Below are 20,472 nucleotides of genomic sequence, written 5' to 3' on the forward strand. Positions count from 1 at the left end.
GGTGCAGAGGAGTGTTCTGCTGACACCCTACTCAAGGGTCTCAGGCCCATGTTTCTGAGGTCTGCCGACACCCGCCACACCTCATCTGACTGAATATCCAGCCCGATAGGTCCCGGCCCCATCCCACGCCTTCCAAGCCACCCGGGATACAATGGGGATGGCAGGCCCCAGTGCCAACCTCACGATCTGAAGCGCCCTCCCCCTCCAGCCAATCCGATCAGGAAAGCCAGCTGGAAGAGCTACGGAGGTCAGAACTTTCCCGCTCCTGCGCTGCTTGTGCCAGGCAGGATCTTACCCGGTCACTGCCCCGGGCACCTCCTCCAGCCTTGCCCTCTGAGGCTGCGGCGGGACAGCGCGGACACTGCAACCGGCCATCTCGGCTCGCCAATGGGCATGCGCAAGCGGCCGGTCGGGAGCGCAAGCGCTGAGCCGGTGCTCGCGTCACAGTGAGGGCCACCGTGTACTGGGTAACCGTCTCAGGGGCTTGGAAAAGCAGGGGCCCACTGCGACAATGCCTCGGCATGGGGCGACGGCCCCCACTCACGGCGATCCTCGCCTCGGTCCCGCGATTTCCAGAATACGGCTTGGCGGAACATGGCTGAGTAAAGTTCCAGCGGAGCTTCGGGGATGTCCAGGGCGATGGATCCCCAAGGATCCCCTAGATGCTTCAGGACTGTCCAGAGGGTGCTGGGGTGCGCCTCCTTGCAAGCTGTCCCTGCTGGGATTTCCAGGTAAGGTCTGCCTGTGTGCTGCGAGGCTGCTCTATACCGAGAGGCTTTCCAGCAGACAGCAGAACCCCACAGCCTCAGGAGCTGCCTGCGACTGTCGGATTTCTGCGAGGGGCTTAGTCTCTGTGTGTGTGTGTTTGTGTGTGTGTGTGTGTCTGTGTCTGTTGTGTGTGTGTGTGCATGTGTGTCTGTTATGTCTCCGTGTGTGTGCCTGTGCTAGCGCTCTGTGCTTGACAAGGGGTGTGGCCAGTTCACTCCAGCGCGGTTTCTCTACACTCCACCTACGTTCTGGTGCCCGTCTGTCCTTGGCCCAGCTTAGGGGCTGTGAGGACCCGCATTCTTTGTGTTGCTCCTGGTTTCTAAAGCCTCAGTATACTGGGAGTCTGTCTCCCACAGGAAAGACTCCTGATCAACTGCCCATCCCAAACGGGTCACTCTCCAGATAGAAGATGAGTACAGCACACCCAAACCCAAACTCTTCCAAGGGCCCTTGGTCCTGCAGCACACCTAGGGCTGGCCCCATGCTCATGACCCCTTGAGGGACTACACTGGTGTCCTTCAACTGATGTGTTTTTGACCTACTGAGGATTCTTGTCAAAAGACACGTTGAGTGAGCCTGTGATTCTGTGTTTCTAGTAGGCACTCAGGGGATGCCAGTGATTACGGGTCATGATTGGGATTTCCATGAGCATGTCTCTGTAGTGTTCTTTGGAAGTAAGAATTGTTCCTGTGGGGTCTGCATGTCAAGAATATAATCTGGATATTGTCTTCGTTTTTCTCCCTAACCACTTTCACAAGATCATTCAAACACAGATTGGCAATCTAGATGGAAACAGTTAGTTAGTTCCTAAATTGACTTTTTTGAATGACTCATTTATTTGACTCCTGTTTATCTAGGGACAGATTAAATGGTATGAGGTTAGTCACGTAATGTAGTCACAGAGGGCTTGGTGTCATGAAGAATTGAAATCACAGCAAGTTTAAGAAAACAGTATCTTATATATACTGTCATGTTATTTTGTTGAGAATTATTTGGTACACACTCTAGCTTGGGAATGCTCCTCGATCTCAGCTGTCCAACTAATTTTTGGGAGCAGGGCCTGCTGTCTCTTCCAGTCTCTAAGGAACAGTGGTCTTCACATGGGAATGCCAATATCTACACAGAGGCTGTGCTGTGATTGCTGGAGGTTTCTCACACTTTGGCTGCAAACACTCAGGTACTTACAGTTCTAGTAAAATATCTGTATGTGTTCTTTCAAATGGTGGATGCATTCTGACCCATAGGATGTGAATTGCACCTGAATTCATTTATAATGGTGTCTTCTGTGGAATTTTAATTGGTTTTAGCTTAACCAGGACTTAGGAGCTGTGAGGCCTTTTCCTCTGCTCTTCTTTTGCTGCTGAAAAATTCTTCCTTTAAATGAACACGAGAGCACCCTGCATACACGTGGGCCAACAATGTGTGTAGTGTGTTCCCAGGATTAGCATTTCAGCAAAAAGGCCATATGTGATAAGTTATGAAAATATACAGGCTGTGAGTAAATCCTACTGATGGGCAGTTGTGAAAGGATATGTATAGTATGTTGAATTTGTTACTTTCTCTCTCCAATGGCATACATGGATACAAAATTCTGTGGTCCAGGAGAGTATTAATGAAAAGTAGATAATTTTTGAAATACCTAACTTAAGTAATCATGTTTAACACAGGAGATTCATTTTTACTATTAATTAAACAGATATTGTTTGGATTTCTTTTTTTCCCCCTAGAGAACCAGAGGAGGAAAACAGAGCTTCATTCTGGAGGGAGGAAAACATGAGATTGGAATAAGTTAAACACTTTTCCACAGCCTTACCTTCGAGGAGTTTTCTTTCTTCCAATTGTTCCCTCATATCCTTCTCCTGTTTTCTGATGTTTTCTTTTCTCAGCCCTCATATGGCAGGAAAGGGTCCTAGAGAGAGAAGAAGACAAAGACGGTCTGTGTTGCAAAAGAAGCCCAGAGCTGAAGATTGAAAAACTGAATGTGCCACTTGCAAAGGAACTGGAGACAACGAAAATCTTGTCAAGGAAGTTGGATGCTCCAACTTGGTCTTGACGGGATGAAGGATCCAGGTTTCTGATTTGCTCGTCACAGAAAACATGTGAAACATAATGACAGGGTAGGGCCTTTATTAAAGTATGACTTAGCGGAAACACTACTTCAGAAACAGGTTTCATCCACTGATTAACCTCCCACACACGGTTACGCTCTGGGTTTAGGTGTCAGTAATTGTGACAATCTGCGTTTTGAACAGAGGGAATGATTTGTCTCTTGACAAGGGAAGTTGACAAAGTTCTCTCTGTACAGGCGATGAACGTGATTTGATCGAAACACTTTGCACCAAGAATACTGTTTTCTGTCAAAAAAATAAAGCGAGTAAGCTCTGCTAGCATTTCGTGTTTGGCTTTCTTGGGGGTATGCAGCAGCATGCCAGAACATCCGTCTCGGGATGGGAATCGACCCGAGAATCTTCAGGGATCTTCTCTCAACCTGATCTGTCCACACGGTAGGCCAGTTCCAGGTGTTACCATATGTGCCTCACGCTGGGATTGCAGCTCTTTCTTTCTCAACTGTCAGGATCCTGCGCTGCTTGTGGCGCGGGCTCCAATCACAGTTTCCGGCACCGTGGCCTGGGGCACCGTCTCAACGGCTTGGCAAAGCAAGGGCCATCTGCGGTAATGCCTTCTCCATCAGCACTGCTGAGAAGAAGGGGTCCCTGGACTTGGAGACTAAGGCAGGGCCCATTGCTGTGTGGCCCATATCGAACGGGGGCATTGAGCACACGGAGCAGGGGAGTGTTCTGCTGACACCCTCCTCGAGGGCCTCAGGCCCATGTTTCTGGGGTCCGCCGACCCCGCCGCAACTCATCAGACTGAATCTCCAGCCGGATGGGAGCCGCCCTCGGCCCACGCCTTCCAAGCCATCCGGGTTGCAATGGGGAGGGCAGTCCCGTGTGCCCACCTCACGATCTGAAGTGCCCTCCCTCTCCAGCCCATCCGCTCAAGAAAGCCGGCTGGAAGAGGTACGGAGTTCACAACTGTCCGTCTCCTGTGCTGCTTGTGGCAGGCCGGCTCTTTCCCGGACCCCGCCCCGGGCCCCGCCTCCAGCCTTGTCCTGTGCGGCTGTGGCGGGACAGCGCGGACACTGCAGCCCGCAATCGCGGCACGCCAATGCGCATGCGCAAGCGGCCGATCACGGTCGCCAGCGCTGAGCCGGTGCTCGCGTCACAGTGATGATCACCGTGTCCAGGGGAACCGTCTCAGCGGCTGCGCAAAGCAGGGGCGCTCAGCGGTAATAATGCCTCCGCCATCAGCAGTGCTGAGAAGCGGGGGTGCCCGGACCTGCAGACCAAGGCAGGGCCCCTTGATGTGTGGCCCATATCGAAGGGGTCATTGATCACACGGAGCAGGGGTGTGTTCTGCTGACACCGTCCTCGAGGGCCTCAGGCCCTTGCTTCTGGGGTCCGCCGACCACAATCACACCTTATCAGACTGAATGTCCAGCCCAATGGGAGCCGACCTCGGCCCACGCCTTCCAAGCCATCCGGGATGCAATGGGGAGGGCGGTTCCCCGTGCCCATCTCACGATCTGAAGCGCCCTCCCCCTCCAGCCGATCCTAGCAGGAAAGCCCGTTGTTACAGGTACGGAGGTCAGAACTGTGGGTCTCCTGCGCTGCTTATGTCAGGCAGGCTCTTTCCCGGGCACCGCCCCGGGCCCGCCCAGGTCCCCGCCCCCAGCCTTGTCCTGTGCGGCTGTGGGTGGACAGCGCGGACACTGCAGCCGGCCATCCCGGCACGTCAATGCGCACGCGCAATCGGCCGATCACGATCGCCAGCGCTGAGCCGGTGCTCACATCACAGTGAGGATCACCGTGTCCAGGGGAACCGTCTCAGCGGCCGCGCAAAGCAGGGGCCCTCAGCGGTAATAATGCCTTCTCCATCAGCAGCCCTGAGAAGCGGTGGTCCCCGCACTTGGAGACCAAGGCAGGGCCCCTTGATGGGTGGCCCATATCGAATGGGGGCATTGAGCACACGGAGCAGGGGAGTGTTCTGCTGAGACCCTCCTGGAGGGAGGGCCTAAGACGCATGGTAATGGAGTCAGTCGACCCCCGCCACACCTCATCAGAGTGAATCTCCAGCCTGATGGGAGACGACCTCGGCCCACGCCTTCCAAGATATCCGGGATGCAATGGGGAGGGCAGTCCCGCGTGCCCACCTCACGATCTGAAGCGCCCTCCCCATCCAGCCGATCGGAGTAGGAAACCCGGCTGGAAGAGGTACGGAGGTCAGAACTGTCGGTCTCCTGCGCTGCTTGTGGCAGGCAGTCTCTTTCACCGGCACCGCCCCTTGCCCCGCCCCGGGCCCCGCCTCCAACCGTCTCCTGTGCGGCTGCGGCGGGACGGCGCGGACACTGCATCCGGCCATCCCGCCACGCCAATGCGCATGCGCAAGCGGCCGAACACGATCGCCAGCACTGAGCCCGTGCTCGCGTCACAGTGAGGATCACCGTGTCCTGGGGAACCGTCTCAGCGGCTGCGCAAAGCAGGGGCCCTAAGCGGTGATAAAGCCTTCTCCAACGGCAGTCCTGAGTAGCGGTGGTCCCCGGACTTGGAGACCAAGGCAGGGCCCCTTGATGGGTGGCCCATATCGAATGGGGGCATTGAGCACACGGAGCAGGGGAGTGTTCTGCTGAGACCCTCCTGAAGGGCCTCAGATGCATGTTAATGGAGTCTGCCGACCCCTGCCACACCTCATCAGACTGAATCTCCAGCCTGATGGGAGCGGACCTCGGCCCACGCCTTCCAAGCCATCCGGGATGCAATGGGGCGGGCAGTCCCGCGTGCCCACCTCACGATCTGAAGCGCCCTCCCCCTCCAGCCGATCCGAGCAGGAAACCCGGCTGGAAGAGGTACGGAGGTCAGTACTGTCGGTCTCCTGCGCTGCTTGTGGCAGGCAGGCTCTTTCCCGGGCACCGCCCCTTGCCCCGCCCCGGGTCCCGCCTCCAACCTTGTCCTGTGCGGCTGCGGCGGGACAGCGCGGACACTGCAACCGGCCATCCCGCCACGCCAATGCGCATGCGCAAGCGGCGGATCACTATCGCCAGCGCTGAGCCTGTGCTCGCGTCACAGTGAGGATCACGGTGTCCAGGGGAACCGTCTCAGCGGCTGCGCAAAGCAGGGGCCCTCAGCGGTAATAATGCCTTCTCCATCAGCAGCCCTGAGAAGCGGTGGTCCCCGCACTTGGAGACCAAGGCAGGGCCCCTTGATGGGTGGCCCATATCGAATGGGGGCATTGAGCACACGGAGCAGGGGAGTGTTCTGCTGAGACCCTCCTGGAGGGCCTAAGACGCATGGTAATGGAGTCAGCCGACCCCCGCCACACCTCATCAGACTGAATCTCCAGCCTGATGGGAGACGACCTCGGCCCACGCCTTCCAAGATATCCGGGATGCAATGGGGAGGGCTGTCCCGCGTGCCCACCTCACGATCTGAAGCGCCCTCCCCCTCCAGCCGATCGGAGTAGGAAACCCGGCTGGAAGAGGTACGGAGGTCAGAACTGTCGGTCTCCTGCGCTGCTTGTGGCAGGCAGGCTCTTTCACGGGCACCGCCCCTTGCCCCGCCCCGGGCCCCGCCTCCAACCGTCTCCTGTGGGGCTGCGGCGGGACGGCGCGGACACTGCATCCGGCCATCCCGCCACGCCAATGCGCATGCGCAAGCGGCCGATCAGGGTCGCCAGCGCTGAACCGGTGCTCGCGTCACAGTGAGGATCACCGTGTCCTGGGGAACCGTCTCAGCGGCTGCGCAAAGCAGGGACCCTCAGTGATAATAATGCCTTCTCCATCAGCAGCGCTGAGAAGCCGGGGTCCCCGGACTTGGAGACCAAGGCAGGGCCCCTTGATGGGTGGCCCATATCGAAGGCGGGCATTGAGTACTCGGAGCACGGGAGAGTTCTGCTGACACCCTCCTCGAGGACCTCAGGCCCATGTTTCTGGGGTCCGCCGACCCCGCCACACCTCATCAGACTGAATCTCCAGCCTGGTGGCAGCAGACCTCGGCCCACGCCTTCCAACTCATCCGGGATGCAATGGGGATGGCAGTCCCGCGTGCCCATCTCACGATCTGAAGCGCCCTCCCCATCCAGCCGATCCTAGCAGGAAAGCCCGTTGTTAGAGGTACGGAGGTCAGAACTGTGGGTCTCCTGCGCTGCTTATGTCAGGCAGGCTCTTTCCCGGGCACCGCCCCGGGCCCGCCCAGGTCCCCGCCTCCAGCCCTGTCCTGTGCGGCTGCGGGGGGACAGCGCGGACACTGCAACCGGCCATCCCGGCACGCCAATGCGCACGCGCAGGCGACCGATCACGATCGCCAGCGCCGAGCCGGTGCTCACGTCACAGTGAGGATCACCGTGTCCTGGGGAACCGTCTCAGCGGCCGCGCAAAGCAGGGGCCCTCAGCGGTAATAATGCCTTCTCCATCAGCAGCGCTGAGAAGCCGGGGTCCCCGGTGCCCACCTCACGATCTGAAGCGCCCTCCCCCTCCAGCCGATCCGAGCAGGAAAGCCGGCTGGAAGAGGTACGGAGGTCAGAACTGTCGGTCTCCTGCGCTGCTTGTGGGAGGCAGATCTTTCCCGGGCACAGCCCCGGGCATGGCCTCCAGCCTTGTCCTGTGCGGCTGCGGCGGGACAGCGCGGACACTGCGACCAGCCATCCCGGCACACCAATGCGCATGCGCAAGCGGCCGATCACGATCGCGCGTGCTGAGCCGATACTCGCCTCACAGTGAGGGCCATCGTGTCCTGGGGAACCGTCTCAGTGGCTAGGCAAGGGAGGGGCCCTCTGCCGTAATACTTTATCCATGAGCAGTGCTGAGAAGCAGGGGTCCCTGGACTTGGAGGCCAAGGTAGCGCCTCTTGGTGTGTGGCCCAAAACGAATAGAGGCAGTGAGCACACGGTGCAGAGGAGTGTTCTGCTGACACCCTACTCAAGGGTCTCAGGCCCATGTTTCTGAGGTCTGCCGACACCCGCCACACCTCATCTGACTGAATATCCAGCCCGATAGGTCCCGGCCCCATCCCACGCCTTCCAAGCCACCCGGGATACAATGGGGATGGCAGGCCCCAGTGCCAACCTCACGATCTGAAGCGCCCTCCCCCTCCAGCCAATCCGATCAGGAAAGCCAGCTGGAAGAGCTACGGAGGTCAGAACTTTCCCGCTCCTGCGCTGCTTGTGCCAGGCAGGATCTTACCCGGTCACTGCCCCGGGCACCTCCTCCAGCCTTGCCCTCTGAGGCTGCGGCGGGACAGCGCGGACACTGCAACCGGCCATCTCGGCTCGCCAATGGGCATGCGCAAGCGGCCGGTCGGGAGCGCAAGCGCTGAGCCGGTGCTCGCGTCACAGTGAGGGCCACCGTGTACTGGGTAACCGTCTCAGGGGCTTGGAAAAGCAGGGGCCCACTGCGACAATGCCTCGGCATGGGGCGACGGCCCCCACTCACGGCGATCCTCGCCTCGGCCCCGCGATTTCCAGAATACGGCTTGGCGGAACATGGCTGAGTAAAGTTCCAGCGGAGCTTCGGGGATGTCCAGGGCGATGGATCCCCAAGGATCCCCTAGATGCTTCAGGACTGTCCAGAGGGTGCTGGGGTGCGCCTCCTTGCAAGCTGTCCCTGCTGGGATTTCCAGGTAAGGTCTGCCTGTGTGCTGCGAGGCTGCTCTATACCGAGAGGCTTTCCAGCAGACAGCAGAACCCCACAGCCTCAGGAGCTGCCTGCGACTGTCGGATTTCTGCGAGGGGCTTAGTCTCTGTGTGTGTGTGTTTGTGTGTGTGTGTGTGTCTGTGTCTGTTGTGTGTGTGTGTGCATGTGTGTCTGTTATGTCTCCGTGTGTGTGCCTGTGCTAGCGCTCTGTGCTTGACAAGGGGTGTGGCCAGTTCACTCCAGCGCGGTTTCTCTACACTCCACCTACGTTCTGGTGCCCGTCTGTCCTTGGCCCAGCTTAGGGGCTGTGAGGACCCGCATTCTTTGTGTTGCTCCTGGTTTCTAAAGCCTCAGTATACTGGGAGTCTGTCTCCCACAGGAAAGACTCCTGATCAACTGCCCATCCCAAACGGGTCACTCTCCAGATAGAAGATGAGTACAGCACACCCAAACCCAAACTCTTCCAAGGGCCCTTGGTCCTGCAGCACACCTAGGGCTGGCCCCATGCTCATGACCCCTTGAGGGACTACACTGGTGTCCTTCAACTGATGTGTTTTTGACCTACTGAGGATTCTTGTCAAAAGACACGTTGAGTGAGCCTGTGATTCTGTGTTTCTAGTAGGCACTCAGGGGATGCCAGTGATTACGGGTCATGATTGGGATTTCCATGAGCATGTCTCTGTAGTGTTCTTTGGAAGTAAGAATTGTTCCTGTGGGGTCTGCATGTCAAGAATATAATCTGGATATTGTCTTCGTTTTTCTCCCTAACCACTTTCACAAGATCATTCAAACACAGATTGGCAATCTAGATGGAAACAGTTAGTTAGTTCCTAAATTGACTTTTTTGAATGACTCATTTATTTGACTCCTGTTTATCTAGGGACAGATTAAATGGTATGAGGTTAGTCACGTAATGTAGTCACAGAGGGCTTGGTGTCATGAAGAATTGAAATCACAGCAAGTTTAAGAAAACAGTATCTTATATATACTGTCATGTTATTTTGTTGAGAATTATTTGGTACACACTCTAGCTTGGGAATGCTCCTCGATCTCAGCTGTCCAACTAATTTTTGGGAGCAGGGCCTGCTGTCTCTTCCAGTCTCTAAGGAACAGTGGTCTTCACATGGGAATGCCAATATCTACACAGAGGCTGTGCTGTGATTGCTGGAGGTTTCTCACACTTTGGCTGCAAACACTCAGGTACTTACAGTTCTAGTAAAATATCTGTATGTGTTCTTTCAAATGGTGGATGCATTCTGACCCATAGGATGTGAATTGCACCTGAATTCATTTATAATGGTGTCTTCTGTGGAATTTTAATTGGTTTTAGCTTAACCAGGACTTAGGAGCTGTGAGGCCTTTTCCTCTGCTCTTCTTTTGCTGCTGAAAAATTCTTCCTTTAAATGAACACGAGAGCACCCTGCATACACGTGGGCCAACAATGTGTGTAGTGTGTTCCCAGGATTAGCATTTCAGCAAAAAGGCCATATGTGATAAGTTATGAAAATATACAGGCTGTGAGTAAATCCTACTGATGGGCAGTTGTGAAAGGATATGTATAGTATGTTGAATTTGTTACTTTCTCTCTCCAATGGCATACATGGATACAAAATTCTGTGGTCCAGGAGAGTATTAATGAAAAGTAGATAATTTTTGAAATACCTAACTTAAGTAATCATGTTTAACACAGGAGATTCATTTTTACTATTAATTAAACAGATATTGTTTGGATTTCTTTTTTTCCCCCTAGAGAACCAGAGGAGGAAAACAGAGCTTCATTCTGGAGGGAGGAAAACATGAGATTGGAATAAGTTAAACACTTTTCCACAGCCTTACCTTCGAGGAGTTTTCTTTCTTCCAATTGTTCCCTCATATCCTTCTCCTGTTTTCTGATGTTTTCTTTTCTCAGCCCTCATATGGCAGGAAAGGGTCCTAGAGAGAGAAGAAGACAAAGACGGTCTGTGTTGCAAAAGAAGCCCAGAGCTGAAGATTGAAAAACTGAATGTGCCACTTGCAAAGGAACTGGAGACAACGAAAATCTTGTCAAGGAAGTTGGATGCTCCAACTTGGTCTTGACGGGATGAAGGATCCAGGTTTCTGATTTGCTCGTCACAGAAAACATGTGAAACATAATGACAGGGTAGGGCCTTTATTAAAGTATGACTTAGTGGAAACACTACTTCAGAAACAGGTTTCATCCACTGATTAACCTCCCACACACGGTTACGCTCTGGGTTTAGGTGTCAGTAATTGTGACAATCTGCGTTTTGAACAGAGGGAATGATTTGTCTCTTGACAAGGGAAGTTGACAAAGTTCTCTCTGTACAGGCGATGAACGTGATTTGATCGAAACACTTTGCACCAAGAATACTGTTTTCTGTCAAAAAAATAAAGCGAGTAAGCTCTGCTAGCATTTCGTGTTTGGCTTTCTTGGGGGTATGCAGCAGCATGCCAGAACATCCGTCTCGGGATGGGAATCGACCCGAGAATCTTCAGGGATCTTCTCTCAACCTGATCTGTCCACACGGTAGGCCAGTTCCAGGTGTTACCACATGTGCCTCACGCTGGGATTGCAGCTCTTTCTTTCTCAACTGTCAGGATCCTGCGCTGCTTGTGGCGCGGGCTCCAATCACAGTTTCCGGCACCGTGGCCTGGGGCACCGTCTCAACGGCTTGGCAAAGCAAGGGCCATCTGCGGTAATGCCTTCTCCATCAGCACTGCTGAGAAGAAGGGGTCCCTGGACTTGGAGACTAAGGCAGGGCCCATTGCTGTGTGGCCCATATCGAACGGGGGCATTGAGCACACGGAGCAGGGGAGTGTTCTGCTGACACCCTCCTCGAGGGCCTCAGGCCCATGTTTCTGGGGTCCGCCAACCCCTGCCACACCTCATCAGACTGAATCTCCAGCCCGATGGGAGCCTACCTCGGCACACGCCTTTCAACCCGTCCGGGATGCAATCGGGAGGGCAGTCCCGCGTGCGCATCTCACGATCTGAAGCGCCCTCCCCCTCCAGCCGATCCGATCACGAAAGCCGGCTGGAAGAAGTACGGAGGTCAGAACTGTCGGTCTCCAGCTCTGCTTGTCACAGGAAGGCTCGTTCACAGGCACCGCCCGGGCAACGCCTCCAACCTTGTGCGGCGCGGCTGCGGCGGGACAGCGCGGACACTGCAGCCGGCCATCCCGGCACGCCAATGCGCACGCGCAAGCGGCCGATCACGATCGCCAGCGCTGAGCCGGTGCTCACGTCACAGTGAGGATCACCGTGTCCTGGGGAACCGTCTCAGCGGCCGCGCAAAGCAGGGGCCCTCAGCGGTAATAATGCCTTCTCCATCAGCAGCGCTGAGAAGCCGGGGTCCCCGGACTTGGAGACCAAGGCAGGGCCCCTTGATGTGTGGCCCATATCGAAGGGGGGCATTGAGCACACGGAGCAGGGGAGAGTTCTGCTGACACCCTCCTCGAGGACCTCAGGCCCATGTTTCTGGGGTCCGCCGACCCCGCCGCAACTCATCAGACTGAATCTCCAGCCGGATGGGAGCCGCCCTCGGCCCACGCCTTCCAAGCCATCCGGTTTGCAATGGGGAGGGCAGTCCCGTGTGCCCACCTCACGATCTGAAGCGCCCTCCCTCTCCAGCCCATCCGCTCAAGAAAGCCGGCTGGAAGAGGTACGGAGTTCATAACTGTCGGTCTCCTGTGCTGCTTGTGGCAGGCCGGCTCTTTCCCGGACCCCGCCCCGGGCCCCGCCTCCAGCCTTGTCCTGTGCGGCTGCGGCGGGACAGCGCGGACACTGCAGCCCGCAATCGCGGCACGCCAATGCACATGCGCAAGCGGCCGATCACGGTCGCCAGCGCTGAGCCGGTGCTCGCGTCACAGTGATGATCACCGTGTCCAGGGGAACCGTCTCAGCGGCTGCGCAAAGCAGGGGCGCTCAACGGTAATAATGCCTCCGCCATCAGCAGTGCTGAGAAGCGGGGGTGCCCGGACCTGCAGACCAAGGCAGGGCCCCTTGATGTGTGGCCCATATCGAAGGGGTCATTGATCACACGGAGCAGGGGTGTGTTCTGCTGACACCGTCCTCGAGGGCCTCAGGCCCTTGCTTCTGGGGTCCGCCGACCACAATCACATCTTATCAGACTGAATCTCCAGCCCAATGGGAGCCGACCTCGGCCCACGCCTTCCAAGCCATCCGGGATGCAATGGGGAGGGCGGTTCCCCGTGCCCATCTCACGATCTGAAGAGCCCTCCCCGTCCAGCCGATCCTAGCAGGAAAGCCCGTTGTTAGAGGTACGGAGGTCAGAACTGTGGGTCTCCTGCGCTGCTTATGTCAGGCAGGCTCTTTCCCGGGCACCGCCCCGGGCCCGCCCAGGTCCCCGCCCCCAGCCTTGTCCTGTGCGGCTGTGGATGGACAGCGCGGACACTGCAGCCGGCCATCCCGGCACGCCAATGCGCACGCGCAATCGGCCGATCACGATCGCCAGCGCTGAGCCGGTGCTCACATCACAGTGAGGATCACCGTGTCCAGGGGAACCGTCTCAGCGGCTGCGCAAAGCAGGGGCCCTCAGCGGTAATAATGCCTTCTCCATCAGCAGCCCTGAGAAGCGGTGGTCCCCGCACTTGGAGACCAAGGCAGGGCCCCTTGATGGGTGGCCCATATCGAATGGGGGCATTGAGCACACGGAGCAGGGGAGTGTTCTGCTGAGACCCTCCTGGAGGGCCTAAGACGCATGGTAATGGAGTCAGTCGACCCCCGCCACACCTCATCAGAGTGAATCTCCAGCCTGATGGGAGACGACCTCGGCCCACGCCTTCCAAGATATCCGGGATGCAATGGGGAGGGCAGTCCCGCGTGCCCACCTCACGATCTGAAGCGCCCTCCCCATCCAGCCGATCTCCCCATCCAGCCGATCGGAGTAGGAAACCCGGCTGGAAGAGGTACGGAGGTCAGAACTGTCTGTCTCCTGCGCTGCTTGTGGCAGGCAGGCTCTTTCACGGGCACCGCCCCTTGCCCCGCCCCGGGCCCCGCCTCCAACCGTCTCCTGTGCGGCTGCGGCGGGACGGCGCGGACACTGCATCCGGCCATCCCGCCACGCCAATGCGCATGCGCAAGCGGCCGAACACGATCGCCAGCACTGAGCCCGTGCTCGCGTCAGAGTGAGGATCACCGTGTCCTGGGGAACCGTCTCAGCGGCTGCGCAAAGCAGGGGCCCTCAGCGGTAATAATGCCTTCTCCATCAGCGGCGCTGAGAGGCGGTGGTCCCCGGACTTGGAGACCAAGGCAGGGCCCCTTAATGGGTGGCCCATATCGACTGGGCGCATGGAGCACACGGTGCAGGGGAGTGTTCTGTTGACAGCCTCCTCGAGGGCCGCAGGCTCATGTTTCTGGGGTCCGCCGATCCCCGCCACACCTCATCAGACTGAATCTCCAGCTCGATGGGAGCCGACCCCGGCCCACGCCTTCCAAGCCATCCGGGATGCAAAGGGGAGGGCAACCCCGCGTGCCCACCTCACGATCTGAAGCGCCCTCCCCCTCCAGCCGATCCGATCACGAAAGGCGGCTGGAAGAGGTACGGAGGTCAGAACTGTCGGTCTCCTGCGCTGCTTGTGGCATGTAAGCTCTTTCCCGGGCACCTCCCCTTGCCCCGCCCCGGGCCCCGCTTCCAATCTTGTCCCGTGCGGCTGCGGCGGGACAGCGCGGACACTGCATCCGGCCATCCCGTCACACCAATGCGCATGCGCAAGCGGCCGAACACGATCGCCAGCACTGAGCCCGTGCTCGCGTCACAGTGAGGATCACGGTGTCCTGGGGAACCGTCTCAGCGGCTGCGCAAAGCAGGGGCCCTAAGCGGTGATAAAGCCTTCTCCAACAGCAGTCCTGAGAAGCGGTGGTCCCCGGACTTGGAGACCAAGGCAGGGCCCCTTGATGGGTGGCCCATATCGAATGGGGGCATTGCACACGGAGCAGGGGAGTGTTCTGCTGAGACCCTCCTGAAGGGCCTCAGATGCATGTTAATGGAGTCTGCCGACCCCTGCCACACCTCATCAGACTGAATCTCCAGCCTGATGGGAGCGGACCTCGGCCCACGCCTTCCAAGCCATCCGGGATGCAATGGGGCGGGCAGTCCCGCGTGCCCACCTCACGATCTGAAGCGCCCTCCCCCTCCAGCCGATCCGAGCAGGAAACCCGGCTGGAAGAGGTACGGAGGTCAGTACTGTCGGTCTCCTGCGCTGCTTGTGGCAGGCAGGCTCTTTCCCGGGCACCGCCCCTTGCCCCGCCCCGGGTCCCGCCTCCAACCTTGTCCTGTGCGGCTGCGGCGGGACAGCGCGGACACTGCAACCGGCCATCCCGCCACGCCAATGCGCATGCGCAAGCGGCGGATCACTATCGCCAGCGCTGAGCCTGTGCTCGCGTCACAGTGAGGATCACGGTGTCCAGGGGAACCGTCTCAGCGGCTGCGCAAAGCAGGGGCCCTCAGCGGTAATAATGCCTTCTCCATCAGCAGCCCTGAGAAGCGGTGGTCCCCGCACTTGGAGACCAAGGCAGGGCCCCTTGATGGGTGGCCCATATCGAATGGGGGCATTGAGCACACGGAGCAGGGGAGTGTTCTGCTGAGACCCTCCTGGAGGGCCTAAGACGCATGGTAATGGAGTCAGCCGACCCCCGCCACACCTCATCAGACTGAATCTCCAGCCTGATGGGAGACGACCTCGGCCCACGCCTTCCAAGATATCCGGGATGCAATGGGGAGGGCTGTCCCGCGTGCCCACCTCACGATCTGAAGCGCCCTCCCCCTCCAGCCGATCGGAGTAGGAAACCCGGCTGGAAGAGGTACGGAGGTCAGAACTGTCGGTCTCCTGCGCTGCTTGTGGCAGGCAGGCTCTTTCACGGGCACCGCCCCTTGCCCCGCCCCGGGCCCCGCCTCCAACCGTCTCCTGTGGGGCTGCGGCGGGACGGCGCGGACACTGCATCCGGCCATCCCGCCACGCCAATGCGCATGCGCAAGCGGCCGATCAGGGTCGCCAGCGCTGAACCGGTGCTCGCGTCACAGTGAGGATCACCGTGTCCTGGGGAACCGTCTCAGCGGCTGCGCAAAGCAGGGACCCTCAGTGATAATAATGCCTTCTCCATCAGCAGCGCTGAGAAGCCGGGGTCCCCGGACTTGGAGACCAAGGCAGGGCCCCTTGATGGGTGGCCCATATCGAAGGCGGGCATTGAGTACTCGGAGCACGGGAGAGTTCTGCTGACACCCTCCTCGAGGACCTCAGGCCCATGTTTCTGGGGTCCGCCGACCCCGCCACACCTCATCAGACTGAATCTCCAGCCTGGTGGCAGCAGACCTCGGCCCACGCCTTCCAACTCATCCGGGATGCAATGGGGATGGCAGTCCCGCGTGCCCATCTCACGATCTGAAGCGCCCTCCCCATCCAGCCGATCCTAGCAGGAAAGCCCGTTGTTAGAGGTACGGAGGTCAGAACTGTGGGTCTCCTGCGCTGCTTATGTCAGGCAGGCTCTTTCCTGGGCACCGCCCCGGGCCCGCCCAGGTCCCCGCCTCCAGCCCTGTCCTGTGCGGCTGCGGGGGGACAGCGCGGACACTGCAACCGGCCATCCCGGCACGCCAATGCGCACGCGCAGGCGACCGATCACGATCGCCAGCGCCGAGCCGGTGCTCACGTCACAGTGAGGATCACCGTGTCCTGGGGAACCGTCTCAGCGGCCGCGCAAAGCAGGGGCCCTCAGCGGTAATAATGCCTTCTCCATCAGCAGCGCTGAGAAGCCGGGGTCCCCGGTGCCCACCTCACGATCTGAAGCGCCCTCCCCCTCCAGCCGATCCGAGCAGGAAAGCCGGCTGGAAGAGGTACGGAGGTCAGAACTGTCGGTCTCCTGCGCTGCTTGTGGGAGGCAGATCTTTCCCGGGCACAGCCCCGGGCATGGCCTCCAGCCTTGTCCTGTGCGGCTGCGGCGGGACAGCGCGGACACTGCGACCAGCCATCCCGGCACACCAATGCGCATGCGCAAGCGGCCGATCACGATCGCGCGTGCTGAGCCGATACTCGCCTCACAGTGAGGGCCATCGTGTCCTGGGGAACCGTCTCAGTGGCTAGGCAAGGGAGGGGCCCTCTGCCGTAATACTTTATCCATGAGCAGTGCTGAGAAGCAGGGGTCCCTGGACTTGGAGGCCAAGGTAGCGCCTCTTGGTGTGTGGCCCAAAACGAATAGAGGCAGTGAGCACACGGTGCAGAGGAGTGTTCTGCTGACACCCTACTCAAGGGTCTCAGGCCCATGTTTCTGAGGTCTGCCGACACCCGCCACACCTCATCTGACTGAATATCCAGCCCGATAGGTCCCGGCCCCATCCCACGCCTTCCAAGCCACCCGGGATACAATGGGGATGGCAGGCCCCAGTGCCAACCTCACGATCTGAAGCGCCCTCCCCCTCCAGCCAATCCGATCAGGAAAGCCAGCTGGAAGAGCTACGGAGGTCAGAACTTTCCCGCTCCTGCGCTGCTTGTGCCAGGCAGGATCTTACCCGGGCACTGCCCCGGGCACCTCCTCCAGCCTTGCCCTCTGAGGCTGCGGCGGGACAGCGCGGACACTGCAACCGGCCATCTCGGCTCGCCAATGGGCATGCGCAAGCGGCCGGTCGGGAGCGCAAGCGCTGAGCCGGTGCTCGCGTCACAGTGAGGGCCACCGTGTACTGGGTAACCGTCTCAGGGGCTTGGAAAAGCAGGGGCCCACTGCGACAATGCCTCGGCATGGGGCGACGGCCCCCACTCACGGCGATCCTCGCCTCGGTCCCGCGATTTCCAGAATACGGCTTGGCGGAACATGGCTGAGTAAAGTTCCAGCGGAGCTTCGGGGATGTCCAGGGCGATGGATCCCCAAGGATCCCCTAGATGCTTCAGGACTGTCCAGAGGGTGCTGGGGTGCGCCTCCTTGCAAGCTGTCCCTGCTGGGATTTCCAGGTAAGGTCTGCCTGTGTGCTGCGAGGCTGCTCTATACCGAGAGGCTTTCCAGCAGACAGCAGAACCCCACAGCCTCAGGAGCTGCCTGCGACTGTCGGATTTCTGCGAGGGGCTTAGTCTCTGTGTGTGTGTGTTTGTGTGTGTGTGTGTGTCTGTGTCTGTTGTGTGTGTGTGTGCATGTGTGTCTGTTATGTCTCCGTGTGTGTGCCTGTGCTAGCGCTCTGTGCTTGACAAGGGGTGTGGCCAGTTCACTCCAGCGCGGTTTCTCTACACTCCACCTACGTTCTGGTGCCCGTCTGTCCTTGGCCCAGCTTAGGGGCTGTGAGGACCCGCATTCTTTGTGTTGCTCCTGGTTTCTAAAGCCTCAGTATACTGGGAGTCTGTCTCCCACAGGAAAGACTCCTGATCAACTGCCCATCCCAAACGGGTCACTCTCCAGATAGAAGATGAGTACAGCACACCCAAACCCAAACTCTTCCAAGGGCCCTTGGTCCTGCAGCACACCTAGGGCTGGCCCCATGCTCATGACCCCTTGAGGGACTACACTGGTGTCCTTCAACTGATGTGTTTTTGACCTACTGAGGATTCTTGTCAAAAGACACGTTGAGTGAGCCTGTGATTCTGTGTTTCTAGTAGGCACTCAGGGGATGCCAGTGATTACGGGTCATGATTGGGATTTCCATGAGCATGTCTCTGTAGTGTTCTTTGGAAGTAAGAATTGTTCCTGTGGGGTCTGCATGTCAAGAATATAATCTGGATATTGTCTTCGTTTTTCTCCCTAACCACTTTCACAAGATCATTCAAACACAGATTGGCAATCTAGATGGAAACAGTTAGTTAGTTCCTAAATTGACTTTTTTGAATGACTCATTTATTTGACTCCTGTTTATCTAGGGACAGATTAAATGGTATGAGGTTAGTCACGTAATGTAGTCACAGAGGGCTTGGTGTCATGAAGAATTGAAATCACAGCAAGTTTAAGAAAACAGTATCTTATATATACTGTCATGTTATTTTGTTGAGAATTATTTGGTACACACTCTAGCTTGGGAATGCTCCTCGATCTCAGCTGTCCAACTAATTTTTGGGAGCAGGGCCTGCTGTCTCTTCCAGTCTCTAAGGAACAGTGGTCTTCACATGGGAATGCCAATATCTACACAGAGGCTGTGCTGTGATTGCTGGAGGTTTCTCACACTTTGGCTGCAAACACTCAGGTACTTACAGTTCTAGTAAAATATCTGTATGTGTTCTTTCAAATGGTGGATGCATTCTGACCCATAGGATGTGAATTGCACCTGAATTCATTTATAATGGTGTCTTCTGTGGAATTTTAATTGGTTTTAGCTTAACCAGGACTTAGGAGCTGTGAGGCCTTTTCCTCTGCTCTTCTTTTGCTGCTGAAAAATTCTTCCTTTAAATGAACACGAGAGCACCCTGCATACACGTGGGCCAACAATGTGTGTAGTGTGTTCCCAGGATTAGCATTTCAGCAAAAAGGCCATATGTGATAAGTTATGAAAATATACAGGCTGTGAGTAAATCCTACTGATGGGCAGTTGTGAAAGGATATGTATAGTATGTTGAATTTGTTACTTTCTCTCTCCAATGGCATACATGGATACAAAATTCTGTGGTCCAGGAGAGTATTAATGAAAAGTAGATAATTTTTGAAATACCTAACTTAAGTAATCATGTTTAACACAGGAGATTCATTTTTACTATTAATTAAACAGATATTGTTTGGATTTCTTTTTTTCCCCCTAGAGAACCAGAGGAGGAAAACAGAGCTTCATTCTGGAGGGAGGAAAACATGAGATTGGAATAAGTTAAACACTTTTCCACAGCCTTACCTTCGAGGAGTTTTCTTTCTTCCAATTGTTCCCTCATATCCTTCTCCTGTTTTCTGATGTTTTCTTTTCTCAGCCCTCATATGGCAGGAAAGGGTCCTAGAGAGAGAAGAAGACAAAGACGGTCTGTGTTGCAAAAGAAGCCCAGAGCTGAAGATTGAAAAACTGAATGTGCCACTTGCAAAGGAACTGGAGACAACGAAAATCTTGTCAAGGAAGTTGGATGCTCCAACTTGGTCTTGACGGGATGAAGGATCCAGGTTTCTGATTTGCTCGTCACAGAAAACATGTGAAACATAATGACAGGGTAGGGCCTTTATTAAAGTATGACTTAGTGGAAACACTACTTCAGAAACAGGTTTCATCCACTGATTAACCTCCCACACACGGTTACGCTCTGGGTTTAGGTGTCAGTAATTGTGACAATCTGCGTTTTGAACAGAGGGAATGATTTGTCTCTTGACAAGGGAAGTTGACAAAGTTCTCTCTGTACAGGCGATGAACGTGATTTGATCGAAACACTTTGCACCAAGAATACTGTTTTCTGTCAAAAAAATAAAGCGAGTAAGCTCTGTTAGCATTTCGTGTTTGGCTTTCTTGGGGGTATGCAGCAGCATGCCAGAACATCCGTCTCGGGATGGGAATCGACCCGAGAATCTTCAGGGATCTTCTCTCAACCTGATCTGTCCACACGGTAGGCCAGTTCCAGGTGTTACCACATGTGCCTCACGCTGGGATTGCAGCTCTTTCTTTCTCAACTGTCAGGATCCTGCGCTGCTTGTGGCGCGGGCTCCAATCACAGTTTCCGGCACCGTGGCCTGGGGCACCGTCTCAACGGCTTGGCAAAGCAAGGGCCATCTGCGGTAATGCCTTCTCCATCAGCACTGCTGAGAAGAAGGGGTCCCTGGACTTGGAGACTAAGGCAGGGCCCATTGCTGTGTGGCCCATATCGAACGGGGGCATTGAGCACACGGAGCAGGGGAGTGTTCTGCTGACACCCTCCTCGAGGGCCTCAGGCCCATGTTTCTGGGGTCCGCCAACCCCTGCCACACCTCATCAGACTGAATCTCCAGCCCGATGGGAGCCTACCTCGGCACACGCCTTTCAACCCGTCCGGGATGCAATCGGGAGGGCAGTCCCGCGTGCGCATCTCACGATCTGAAGCGCCCTCCCCCTCCAGCCGATCCGATCACGAAAGCCGGCTGGAAGAAG

At 56.9% G+C, this 20,472-nt stretch overlaps 2 long non-coding RNA genes across 2 annotated transcripts; one reads left to right on the top strand and one right to left on the bottom strand.

Annotated features, from left to right (window-relative positions):
* Positions 1 to 1,741: 1,741 nt before the first annotated feature.
* Positions 1,742 to 19,410, bottom strand: LOC135273023 (uncharacterized). The gene is made up of 3 exons (XR_010340916.1): positions 19,264 to 19,410; positions 10,292 to 10,387; positions 1,742 to 2,677 (listed from the first exon to the last, which is right to left on the bottom strand). It is a non-coding gene; the product is annotated as an uncharacterized LOC135273023 (long non-coding RNA).
* LOC135273022 (uncharacterized) lies at positions 17,426 to 19,838 on the top strand. Its single transcript, XR_010340915.1, has 2 exons — positions 17,426 to 18,627; positions 19,178 to 19,838. It is a non-coding gene; the product is annotated as an uncharacterized LOC135273022 (long non-coding RNA).
* The last annotated feature ends 634 nt before the right edge of the window (positions 19,839 to 20,472 follow it).

This window comes from Aotus nancymaae, unplaced genomic scaffold (assembly GCF_030222135.1).
Source record: "Aotus nancymaae isolate 86718 unplaced genomic scaffold, 86718_ANA_hifiasm-v0.15.2.pri h1tg000200l, whole genome shotgun sequence".
NCBI lineage: Eukaryota > Metazoa > Chordata > Mammalia > Primates > Aotidae > Aotus > Aotus nancymaae.